We start from the raw sequence: 12,463 nt of genomic DNA, 5'->3' as shown, positions 1-12,463 counted from the left end.
TAGATCAAAGAGCACCGCATGGTTGCGGATGTTGTACGGATCAATTCTAGCTACGATAGTGCTATAATCTATTCTCGTGTGTTTCATGTCCTGACTAGTAGAGCTTTCAGTGAAGGAGGATCATAGCTATATAGTAGTCAGTTCTCCTCTGAGTGCCCGTGTACTCCTCAAAATGCACATATTGCAAGAACCGCTCTGGCAGTGTAGTATTAAAGATAGTGGTCTCTCCTCGCCTCAATCACCATAGTTGAGATACTGATGGACTGTGTCTGTAGAAGATCAGCCGGCACATCGAGTGTGGCTCCCACATAATAGTGATAAGGTGTGAAGAGACGTCATTATCTTTATAGGTGGGCTATTGATTATCAAACTGATATGTAGGTGATTAGGGTACAGTCAGGTTGAGCAGAGGTGAGGACTACACATAAACTTTTGTACAACCGGGATTCTGCGCAATCTGCCGCTCATGGTCTCCATTTGCCTACACGTGTTTGCGCAATACCACGTACGCTTTCTGCGGCTGCAACTTGCGGCAATTAAGCGAACACCCAACCACACACACGTATCCGCTTTCGTTGGCACTACGCTGGCAGCTATTATGTCCCACCAAGTTAAAACTTCTGCTTAGATGGCCTCTAGGTAGGACACTGTATTGCCTTCGAGCTCCAATACTACGTAGAGATAGCTTAAGATACGAGCAAGTGTATAGTTAGTATTTGTCTGTTGTTTTTTTGCCGCGCGGTGCAGACTATCTTTATATTGCTTAACTCACGGACACCATTATTGGTGTTATTTGAGTTACTATAGTTAACCAAGTGCTCCTCTGTTGAAAAGTTCGAATGAGATAGAATATATGTGTGAATTAAGTCGGGCTACTTCTCGATCGGTAGCAGCTGATGACATTTCAACTCATCGTCCAGATAGCGACGTGAACTGTCTCTGACCCCGTACTCTCTCTGTGCCAAATGATCAGCTAATACAAAAGTGTAATGAGGAATAGATAATCGTGTGTATAACATGATAATAGATGTGTTTGTTGGATTTCGGGTATACTCGGAACTGCTCTCGTGCAATCACAAAGTCAAAGGCAATGGAGAAGGTGGGGCTATCGATCCCCCATCCGCTCGCATGTAGCGAGCGCTCTACCAATCATGAGCTACTGCCAATCGGCAAGGATAAATAGTAATAGCGGCTCATATGTCCATCTTTGCTAGTTTAGCAATAAAACGACTTAGGTCTCCACTCGCCGTGCTTTGCGCGAAATATAACGCTTATCTTGGATTTGTTAGAAGTACGGAGTCGGCTATACATAGAACCGCTCAGTTTATCTGTGCTTTGGATGTGCTGCCCCTTATCTAGACATCGCATCATCATAACAAGTATTCGTATAGGGAGTGTCCTGCTAGTATAATTGTTGCTCTACGTACTTCTACGTTCGGTCCTCCACGTGAAATGCTCCCTATATTGAGCGGAATCGCTAGCTACTCAACGATTGGCGCAATTGCCTGCTCTATCCATCGTAAGATACTCCGACTCAGTACTCGCAGCTCGCGAGTTTTGTTGATAACCTAGGGCGGTACGCCCTCAATCTCGTCTCTTGTGTTTCGCTGTTTCCCTAACTAGCTCATGGGCACGAGACTGCTAGTCGGCCTGATGGCAGATGCCTGAGATGAAGGTTTATTGGTCACATCTAGTATTCAAGTGCTCCGCGATCTTGAACCTGATTGCAACGATCAGCATGCGCACTAGATTTCTATACTGCGGTCGTGTATTCTCCCGAGAGCCGATTTTCGTTACGCGTAGAGACTGAGATCCTACTATATCTCTCGGCTTTAGCTTTCGTTCCCGTACATCCTCCGTCTCCGGCTGGTGTCTATATGGTGTTTGTTAGGCATGGTAGAAGCCTCGATGCTAGTCTACGCTTCGCTGTATTACTAACACGAAGTCCGGTTATTCTGTAGATAGCTCTAATCTGAGGATCGCGGACCGCAGAAGGAAGCACGAACATGACAGATAGTGCTTGGTCAACAGTTGCATGCGGCGTCCACGTCGACCCCGTGAGGCTGGCGGTTGCCTGTTGGGAAACCGCAAAGTTGCGTTCCATCCGTATCTGTGGATACATTCGACGGCTGTCGAGCTACGTGCAGCCTGCATATGTGCATATAATTGACACTCAATGACTGCTATATCTCAAGTCATCCCAACCACTGGTTCCCGGTCGAGAGCTCCGGAGTGGATGTGTCTGGGATAGTATAAATACCCACATTGATCGCCGCGATCCAAACGGTACTAAAATTATACTTGCTGGCGCTCTCTCTCGCTCGCTCTCTCTGCCAGCATGTTTGCTTTCCTGGTGATACACGACATCGCAAGAGTCTACTTTCTGCCAACTGAGCGAGCTGAGTTCCTGCCTCTTTTTTAGGTTTCGTGCGTGGGCAGCGCCATAGGCACTCCGGTGATATTTTCAACGAGAATTGCGCGATGGCTGCTTGGTCGTAGGATCGAGCGGCCGGCTCCGAGGCTAGTTTGTCTGATGATGCGCCTATTCGCGCATAGTGTGTCCTCGACTGCGACGTCCAGCGACGCTCAGGCCTTGCGGGGACGGTCGCGTGTGGATCTGATGCGACACGTGAGCCGGGCGCCACTTTTGACTCTTTTCGCTGCTGCACGGTCGTGTCGAATGTATGCGCAGACGGCTTTTTCGCATCCGATGGCTGAGATTAGCCTGTGTGCACCTGTCAACGGTGGAGTGGCCATCTTTACATAGCATGCGTGTTCGGCATGAAGCTATCCGTTTGCGTATAGACCTTATCTTACGCATCCTGCTCACGCTATTAATAAAATGTCCTTTAAGAATAACATGACTCTCTGGATCTCATACCTCAGCCCATGGATCCTAGGACCATGTCTAACCATACTCAGTGAGCGACTCGGAAATCGCTTTAGTTTTATCGCCGACAGTCCGGCTCCGACTCTCTCTGCACTCTGTGGCCTCATCAGCCTCATCTCTATCAGGAGCATACTGGCCTGAATCGGTGTGTCGGGCTCATGAACACTATACTCCACTTCCGGGGTTTCCAACAACTGCATAGCACGCGCGAATACAGTTTGATTGACATGTCTCTCCGTGTGCCTGGCCTGTACCTGTGTGTAAAGGATAGATATGCTAGAAGCGCAATTAGCGATTCAGATCATAATAGTGTGTTTTCTCTCTTGTCAGTTCGTGCCTCCATCTGACCGCGATGCAGTGCGAGGCCGGCTACCCTCCTGTATCTTGTGTCGCCTAGCGGGTTCTGCACAGCTTTTTGGATTGGTCACACCATGCGGGCGAAATCAGTCAAACCCCGCTACTACCCGCGTATTCGCTGCGCATGTTCCTTCACCAGCCCAGATACGCATATATATAGACTGGCTGTGCGGTCTTCAGCCTCTGCGGTATTCTCGTCTATCTGTGCGTGGATGAGCTTACCGAGAAACTTCCGCTATCGTCGCCAGATACTGGCCGATTTCACGCTAGCGTGGTCATTCCCGTACGCCTTAAAGCGCTGGCAACACAGATCTCGATTCGATGGGTCAAGTTGCGGAGTTGCGTGCGAGATATCTTCTGCACTCTCGACAGAAGCTCTCCTTTGTGTTGCTTTTTCGCGCGGTTTCGGTTCTATCGGAGCCCGCCTTCCCTGACAGGAGCCTTTCTTTTCTATTGACAAACAAGGAGGTTGGTGATCTGTGACAAACATGAGTTATTGCCCTCGCTGTGCGGATTAGTTGCTTCGCACGACGTGGATAGGGCTCTCAGCGATTGCGTCTCTACCCTTCTCGCGCTTCCATAGTTTCGCTCGTACATTTAGTGTCGCTCCATTGAGCTGCCATAATATACTATTAGCCGCAGCTCTTCTCGTGTTATATTATACAATTATCCCTATGACTAATCATGAGCTGACATGTGCGTCGAGTGCTCTCAAAGATACTTCGCTACGATATGCACTACACACCCGGCATTCTCATTCAGTCCGCATGTAGAGCGATACTCTTCGCGACTAGCCGCTAGTAGCCTCTGCCGCCGGCGAAGTTACACAGAAAGATATAAGGGATAAGCGATAGAACCTCTATCTGGCGGCCACGGGTGGTGGCTCCCGGTGACGGTGTCATGCTCATGTCTCGCGACATCTCTCTCGCCGTTGTCTTCGTTCTCCGTGCTCGCCCTCACTTTTATCTCAGCTGCGGCGATCGGATCTGCGATCTTAGTCGACAGTAGGTCTTACGACAAGACTCAGACTGCCGATGCCGCGTCGCGTCACCGTTACACTTGTCATCGCCATGGACCGCAGCGCGCTCCTTGCACTGAAGTCTTCACATCCCTCTTATTACTATATCGTGCACTTCTCTCCGCGACTCTAGCATGATGACCTGCCCCCTCCCAGTGCCTTGGTCACCGTGAGGGACACCGAGAACGCCATAGCCACACCGACATCGGAGCTCCAAACGCCACTGCAGCGCTAGCAGAGGACGCTCACATCTCCGTCGAAGCTACCATCGTCTCCGTCATCGCAAGCTGCATCCGCCCGTCACCTCATCTTCGCCGGAGAGCCACCGGAGGAGCGCCGCCACCCACGCCCGAAGCCGTCGCCGTTTTCCCCCTGCTTCGGTGAGCACGCGCGCACAGCAACATCTCAGCCAATCCGCATGTGGCACATGGCGATATGCTACAGTAACCGCGGTTCAAAATCATGTTTTAGACATATTTTCACCAATTTTTCGTTTAGCTATGTCCCTTGAACCGTATATCCAAATTCATCAATTATTTTTCCTGTGTACTCAAATTGATCCGGAGAATCCATTAGAAGCAAATTCACACCCTTGCACTGTTCAAATTTGAATTTGTTTGAATTCGGATTCAACCTTCTGGAGGCCATATCTTGCAAACCATATATCCTATTTAATTGATTTCTTTTGCCCGTAAAACACTTGTATCAAATACTTGCTAAAAATATTCTGAACACTCATATTCAAATACTTCTGACTTTATTCTATATTATCTCAAACATAATCTTTTATAGCAATATCCCTCTCTGTATTAACTCTTGTGAGTTGATCCTTTCCCTTGTCACCTTATAGCACATCTAGACCCATATTATAATATTGAGCCCATATGTATTGTTGTTGTTCAACCTTGCCATATTTGTTTTGTTGTTCTTTTGATTCTTTTATATGGCATGGTTGTTTATTTGGATTCTTTCGTTTGCGATAGATTGCTCGGAGCGTGACTAGTAGAATTATCAGGATTGTGAGTGCGACGATCTTCATCAAACATACCAGGCAAGTTACACCTTGATCATCCTTCATCCTATTATTTTTCTATGCATGTAGTTATATATATCACAATACATATTATGCATGTGTAGGAATATTATGGTAGTATGCTATTGCTTTTGAGATGCAGTTAGTATGGCCTTATTGTAGACCGCAGTAGTGTATTCTTGCTATGCTATGTAGGCGGGGATTGGTTCGTGTATTCATCGAGATTTTGTGAGGACTATATATAATATAACTTGAGTAAAAACATAATATATAATTCACCTCTGGACGGACAGGGTTGCATCATGGTTTCTTGTTCCTTTTCTAAGGACATGGACCATGGCTAAGTGCACGCGAATAATATTGCTGGGTGGTTTCAAGAACATCATGGTTTATACCCTCTGAATGTAAGTGGGTGCCATTCAGGCTCAAAAAGATCAGACAGACTTAGTGACTATAGTAGCTTCCATGTACAACCACTGCTAATATGCGCTCTGGCTTAGTTGATCAATTGTGGAGACCTTACCCGGATGTGCCAGCAAATGTAGCTATGATAGTTGGGATGGGCCTCCTGTGGGACTAGGCGACTACTTCTGAAAGACTATGTCTCAATCTTCGGGTTGAGTCCAGTGGGTAAAATGTACAAATCTCTGCAGAGTGTATAAACTAATCATGATTAGCCGTGTTCTCGGTTATGGACAAATTTGAGCCACTATGCCATTACAGTTGTTGGATCATCTTGACAGATGATACCTTAATAAAAATTGAGTGGGAAACTTAATAATTGGGATAGGTTGTAATTGGATTGCCCAATTCAACCATATGTATTCAATTGTAGCAAGACATAATTAAAATTTGACTATTATATTATGTAGTTATCAGGGAAAAACTAGCTTTCTGCAAAACAACCACTACAATATCCTCTTGATACACCTTGCATATCTCTACTCCTAATGTCTCAGTTGGTAGGTCGCGTTCCGGGTTTAATTTTCGTCCCACCTCACCCGATCTTTTTTGGTACTTCTTTGGTACTTCCTCTCACCTCACACTGAGCCGCCATGAACCAAAAAAACCTCGTATTGAGGCTCCCACCCGCCCCCACGCACCCATCTACAAAGCAAAGGAAAAAAACCTACGAAAATTAACCAATGAAAAAAACCTACGAAAATTAACCAGCAAAAAAACCTAAACCAATCGCACGCACGACTCTCCTGCCCTCCACTCGCACGCCCGACTCTCCTGCCCTCCACTCGCACCCGACTCACTGCCCTCGTTCGCGGCCGCCCTCCATCCCTTCGCCGCCGCCAAGACCCCGCCGGATCTCACACCCGCCGCTCTCTCGAGAAGACCCTGTCGGATCTCCGTCGCCGATCTCCTCGAGAAGACCCTGCCGGATCTCACCGCCGTCGATCTCCTCGCGAAGATCCCGCCGGATCTCGCTGCCGCCGTAACTCCATAAAGCCGCCGCGCCGATCCCCTCCAGAAACCCCGCGATCCCCTCCGGAAGACCCCGCGATTCTTGCGTCGGGGCCATGGTTCTGGATCGCCGTCGCAGGGCGGTTTCAACCAGAGGTATGGATAGGAGAAAACTCAAACGCAGGGCTGTTTCAATCATAGGTATAGCAGAGCGGTTTCAACCCCATGTATTAACATCATGATGGATCTAGCCGGCGGCCTTGAGGAGAGGAGCTCGACGAGCGGGCAGGGTGATCCCTGCCTTGGAGACGGCGACCCTCAACCCCTTGCTGCGTGGTGCACTGGGCACATCCTGTGACGAGGGAGGCGAGCCACAATTCATCACCTTCTCGTCTCTCTCATGGCTGTGGCACAGGTAAACCTCTTTGCCCCCCATCTTCTACTCCAGATCAATGGGCAAGCCTGGACGTCTGACTGTGCAACTTTGTGATTTTACTAGGCCTCTATATTGTGCTTCAGATTATGTAGTTTGCAGTCTTGACTCCTCTGCATTAACGTTTTTTATGGTCTTCTCATCATTGTCAGGATGTCCGCACCCCGAGCCGAGCTCTGTTTGACCGGAGGACAAGCAGAGGAAAGGCGAACAGGGGTGATGACGTGGCTCCTGAGCAAGGTGAACTCGCCTTTAAGGCGAGCGGTGGCGGTATCATCCTTAACAACAGCACTTCATTTCCTTCACATTGTGTGCTCTCTTATCAGGGCACATCGCCGTCAGCTAATCCTTGAAAATTAACGGGGTACACTTGATCAACGTCGTTATCTCGTTGTTGCACTCGCCTGTTTATCGCGTATTTTTTCTATTGATTTGCGTATTTTGTCCGTACTGTACCCTTAGTTTGGATTCTATTCTATGAGGCCCTTATCTGGGCCCTACAATCAGTTAACACTCAAATGCGCTGATTCTGATTAGCGGGCAACCGACACGACTCGTTATTCGCACCCACTAGTCGATTTAACTGTTGTGTATTCTCAAGGACTGTCGTTTTCTAGTACTGTAACCGATTTTCTTATCACATATATTTTTGGGGTCGGTGCTCAAAACTGCCAGACGCTTGAAAGCAAGAACCGCTTGAACAGCCACCTTGAAGATAAGTTCACCTCGCCTACCCAGCAGTGTCACCGCTTCGTTGACTTAATGCAAATAAGATTCAGATCAGAATTAAACTCTGTAAACTGAGCACACTGAAATCCTTTCCATCTGTCCTGCCTTGTCCATGTACGCACGGAACTCTTCATTTGAGGCTACTCCCGTCCTCCACTGTGCAGGCCAGCGACATTCTCTCTATACTCAAACGGCAGGGACTGCCTCCATTGACCGTCTTCGGTCTCTGTATGTATATTTAATCAATCAAAACAAAGTTTTTGATAATAATCAAGAATGATGAAATTTTGGACTTTAGACTATATCAGTGACAATTTTCATGATAAATTACAGAAAGTTTGTATCTAGGGGATATCTTCATGTCGACTTACGTTCAATATTAGGATATGTCCCCTCATGTGCCAGTTTTGAGTTCTTGTTAGAAGTTCACGATCTGTTTTAGTTCCTGCATCTTTTTCCACCTTTCTGTAGAGATTTGAGTATAACTTAAAGTTATGCATATAAGCTTGTGAGTTTATAAGCTACCTTGATGGTTCTAACTAAATTCTGCAAAAATATGACCATGACAGAAAGAGAAATGGAGGTTTAGAGGCAGAGTGGATGCCTGCACCAACTTTATAGATTGAACTACGTTTTGCTAGATGACTCAAATTTCAGAACACGAGCATTATTTTTTGGGAATGCAGTTAACAACAGAATCAAGTCAAGATGAAAAATGGAGAACTGTTCAATATTGAGTTTAATTCCTTTCTTGCAGAGCACCAGAGATGAGTGAGGAGATTATTAAATATTGAATATAATTCCTTTCTTGTATCCATGGTCGATCTATTGTACTCTGTCGTTTGCCTTAGTGAGAACGACACTGCTCTATCGCTTGCTTATTTAAGATCATGCTAATGCATTTTGCTAGCCTATGTAGTCTATTCTAACTTTCTCTCCCCTTACTGTTGCACGCCTTGGTGTTGGAGTGCAGCTTTCGATATCTTCTATTCCTGGGATAGTTGGAATTGAATACTATGACTAGATATTCACGATGGTATTGTTATCAGTCTTCGGACTTCATGATTTCGGTGCAGCATGTCTAGACCATCAACGGCAATTTGAGCTCCTTAGTGAAGTAGGTTTGTAAGGCATTGCTTCAACTCAAGAAAATCAATGGCACACAATTGGGAAGTTGACTGACAATCCAAAGAGAGTGCCAATTTTCAATCTCGTGTTTAGGTGCTTACATCAATCTCGTGCATAGTCTCGATCACCACCACCGGGGCAGCTACTTCTGCTGGCAGGGGCTGGGCGCCCGTGGAGGATGCTATCACCCATGCGCGCAGTGATGCAGTGGTGGCCGAAGAAGGCCGTCTTCTGGGGAGCCGCGCGCTGGCCGCCATCTCCACCCGGCCACACCAACAAGACGGTGATTTTAGGGTTGGTTCTGCTGAAAACCAAGCTGGCAGGTGGCCAATCAATCATTTCACGTTCTTAAACAGTACATAACATAATGCTATTGTGTGTTTTTCAGTAATATGCAGAGAAGTTGCCTGACATATGACCACGAGAGCAAGTTGTTTTTTTTGATGAAAATGATAGCTACCTTGATGAAGATTTAGCAATACAGCATTTCCTCTAATTATTTGTAGCTAATCCTTTAGCTCCAAGGAAATAGCTGAATGTCAACTACCAAATTAAACTTACCTTTGTACAGAAAATACGTGGAGTTGATGTGATCTGGCAAGTGAGCATCTCTCACCAACGAGTTAATAACACTTAAAATAAGGTGCAGCAGTACCAATTTTTCCCGTAAAAGGTGAATTTTTTGTTTCTTCATTCAATTAACCATCGTTTTGATCGATGATGCATAATAGAAATATGCATTCCTTTACTGTTTTTTCTCCATAAGATCCTTTTATCACTCATTAAAATTTTGCAAGTTCTTGCCATACCCGAAGCTTCCATTATCGCTGACTTCGCCGGAATGCCTGCACCCATGTTCCAGGTGCCAATAATGAATCCTGTGTTTAGGTGCTTCTACATAAATCCCGTGCATAGTCTCGATCACCACCACTGGGGCAGCTACTTCTGCTGGCAGTAGCACTTTCCTCTGACATGTGTTTTTTTGTCGTTGTGTGCTTCTACATTAATCCTGGGTCGTTGTATTTAGGTTCTCTAAGGCCTAAACTGTGACTTTTCTTAATTGTATGTGTTACAACTCGTTTTACTGTACTAATTTATTCAGTTGCACCAATACAAGGTGTGGAGAGTTTGGGTTCGGAAGGTAGTTAGCCTACAAGAGAAGGGGGTTTAGTATTTTCTTGATGGCACATGTTGGAAGGTGCCATCTTTATTTCTCTTATCTTATGGGTTTCCTCACAATTGTTTTCTTACAATGTGCACAATTTTGCAACAATAAACATTGGCTGGGTATATACACTTGAATAGATGATCTGGTTACATAGCATGCACCCCGGGGAGTTTCAGGAATTATGATGTGTTGGTTTTATTTGGTTGAAACCATTAATGGTTGTCTGAGTTACTTGACTAGGACTGTTTGGGCATGAAGTGTGTGCTCTATAACTCCTTCCTATTGGATATTTTTGCTCTCCTTATTGCACATGTTCCTGAGAAAAGTGAAGTACTTATGTCGATAAGATGTTGATTCTCAAAACTCTTAACATCTTATAGTGTATCGGTAGTGTTAAAACAAAAATAGCGATTACTTTTCTCGTGTTATCGTCTATTGTGTTTCTTCTGTCCTTGATTCCAAAGGAACTGTAGTAATTACTTTGCCTAAAGTTTGTGTTATTTCCATTTACGATGTGTTCAACTCAATTGTGTTACTAAAATACTTTTATCGGCGGATATTTATCAAGAAGTAACATGTCACCACTTTGAATACAACCTTAGTTTTACATGCATTAGTTTTCTAATTAAATGTTGTCGTTGTAAGCATCAAAACTATCTTCTAGATTCACAACTTATGCTTATGCCTCCGTTTAAAAAAACTAGCTTCTACAGTCACAGCCTTGCTGGGAGCCAGGGTGAGAAACTAAATGTCAACATGGTTGTGCAGGTCTGCAGGAGGTGCCTTTGAGAACTTGATCAGCTACTCGAGCTTCATTGTCAGCGAAGTCTCCACTGGGTTGCCCAGATCTGTCCTGAATTGCTTCATTGATGACAATTTGGAGAAGGCTCCGCTGACACTTACAAAGGATGTTTTCCTTTGTTGGAAAGACGAGGATACGCTGGAGATAGACATGGGGTGGTAAGAAAATGATGAGTTCCTGATGATATTATGCTTGCTGGTCTAAACCTACATGTATTATGTCAGTTTGTTGTTAAGAGTATCTTGAAAATATAAAGCCACTGGGTGGCCAGGCATTCTATACTATCGTCTTTCCAAGAGCCCACATTTCTGCATGTATATATTTGTTGTACAGCCTATGCTGGTTTGCCTACAATAATTATCAGAAGGTAATATGCAGCAGCCAAATTCTCTCGGTCGACGTTGATTTTGTCATGTTCTTAAGCAAACCCTGCGTACCATATTCCTCAAAAGGTGAAGAGGACGGGAAGACACATGTGCTAAAGCAAAAAAAAAACAGTATATTTAGGATCTACCCCTTAGCTTAATTTACAAGTTGTGTGAGCCTGCTCATATATCGATATTGATTCAGCAATTCGCAGGATAGCATGAAACCTATTCTTTTATTCTGCTAGAATTGACTAACCAGCATTAAAATTCGTAATTGTAACCAAATTACGTATGTGTTCCTATAAAAAAAGAGAGAGAACAATGCATTTCAGCATGTATGTCTCGGCTCCTATAAATAAGAGAGAGAACAATGCATTTCAGCATGTATGTCTCAGTGTGGCGTGCTGTAGCGGATCACAATATTCTTCTAGGTACGTATGATAAGTTGCACAAGCATCTTTGTATTGTTTTTCGCATATATCTTTGTTTTCTTCTACTGTAATGTCGTCGGTAGCTGTTTGCTCTATTTCTTTCCTATTTGCAGTGCGCTTCTCTTTTGATTCCATGCTTCAATCAAATCAAATTGACGTCATTAGTGGATTGCATGCTGATTTTTTGTTTTTCTTTCATGGAAGTAATTAGGGGATTGTGATACAGTCTCCAGTCTCACCACTGATACTCTCAGTCGATGCTATATTAGTGTAGTGGTGGTTGTGCGGTGGAGGTGGGGCTTCATCCTTCAGGCAAATCGTGCAACATGGATCTGGTCTGATATCGATCCAGACAGATCTGGCGCTGGCAGCCCGTCCGACGGCAAGGGCTGAGGCCAACAGGGGCCGTGTGCAGCCGGCGCTGGCGTGGATCGGTGGGCAGTGCTGGTGGCGTGGCTAAGGTGGTGGAGGTGCGTGCACGTCCTGGAGTCCGGTCGGGCCTTCCTCCCCGGCTTCTGGACGACAGCGTGCGGCGCGGGCAGGCTTGTCTTGTGCCCATCTTTGGTGGTGATGGCGGTGGATCTACCCCCTCTTCGGCGGACATGTGGCTGTTGGTGGCCTCTCGCCAGTCACGCCAGTAGCCGTGGTGGGGTGAAGCAGGGGTGCTTCGGGGGGAGGGGGAAGTCGGTAGGA

At 45.7% G+C, this 12,463-nt stretch overlaps 1 long non-coding RNA gene across 1 annotated transcript; it reads left to right on the top strand.

Annotated features, from left to right (window-relative positions):
• Positions 1-9,692: 9,692 nt before the first annotated feature.
• LOC125539334 lies at positions 9,693-11,357 on the top strand. The gene is made up of 2 exons (XR_007296830.1): positions 9,693-9,863; positions 10,938-11,357. It is a non-coding gene; the product is annotated as an uncharacterized LOC125539334 (long non-coding RNA).
• The last annotated feature ends 1,106 nt before the right edge of the window (positions 11,358-12,463 follow it).

This window comes from Triticum urartu, chromosome 1 (assembly GCF_003073215.2).
Source record: "Triticum urartu cultivar G1812 chromosome 1, Tu2.1, whole genome shotgun sequence".
NCBI classification, from domain to species: Eukaryota; Viridiplantae; Streptophyta; class Magnoliopsida; order Poales; family Poaceae; genus Triticum; species Triticum urartu.
The sequence above is the reverse complement of the archived record's forward strand: the minus strand, read 5'-3'. Positions and strand labels throughout refer to the sequence as shown.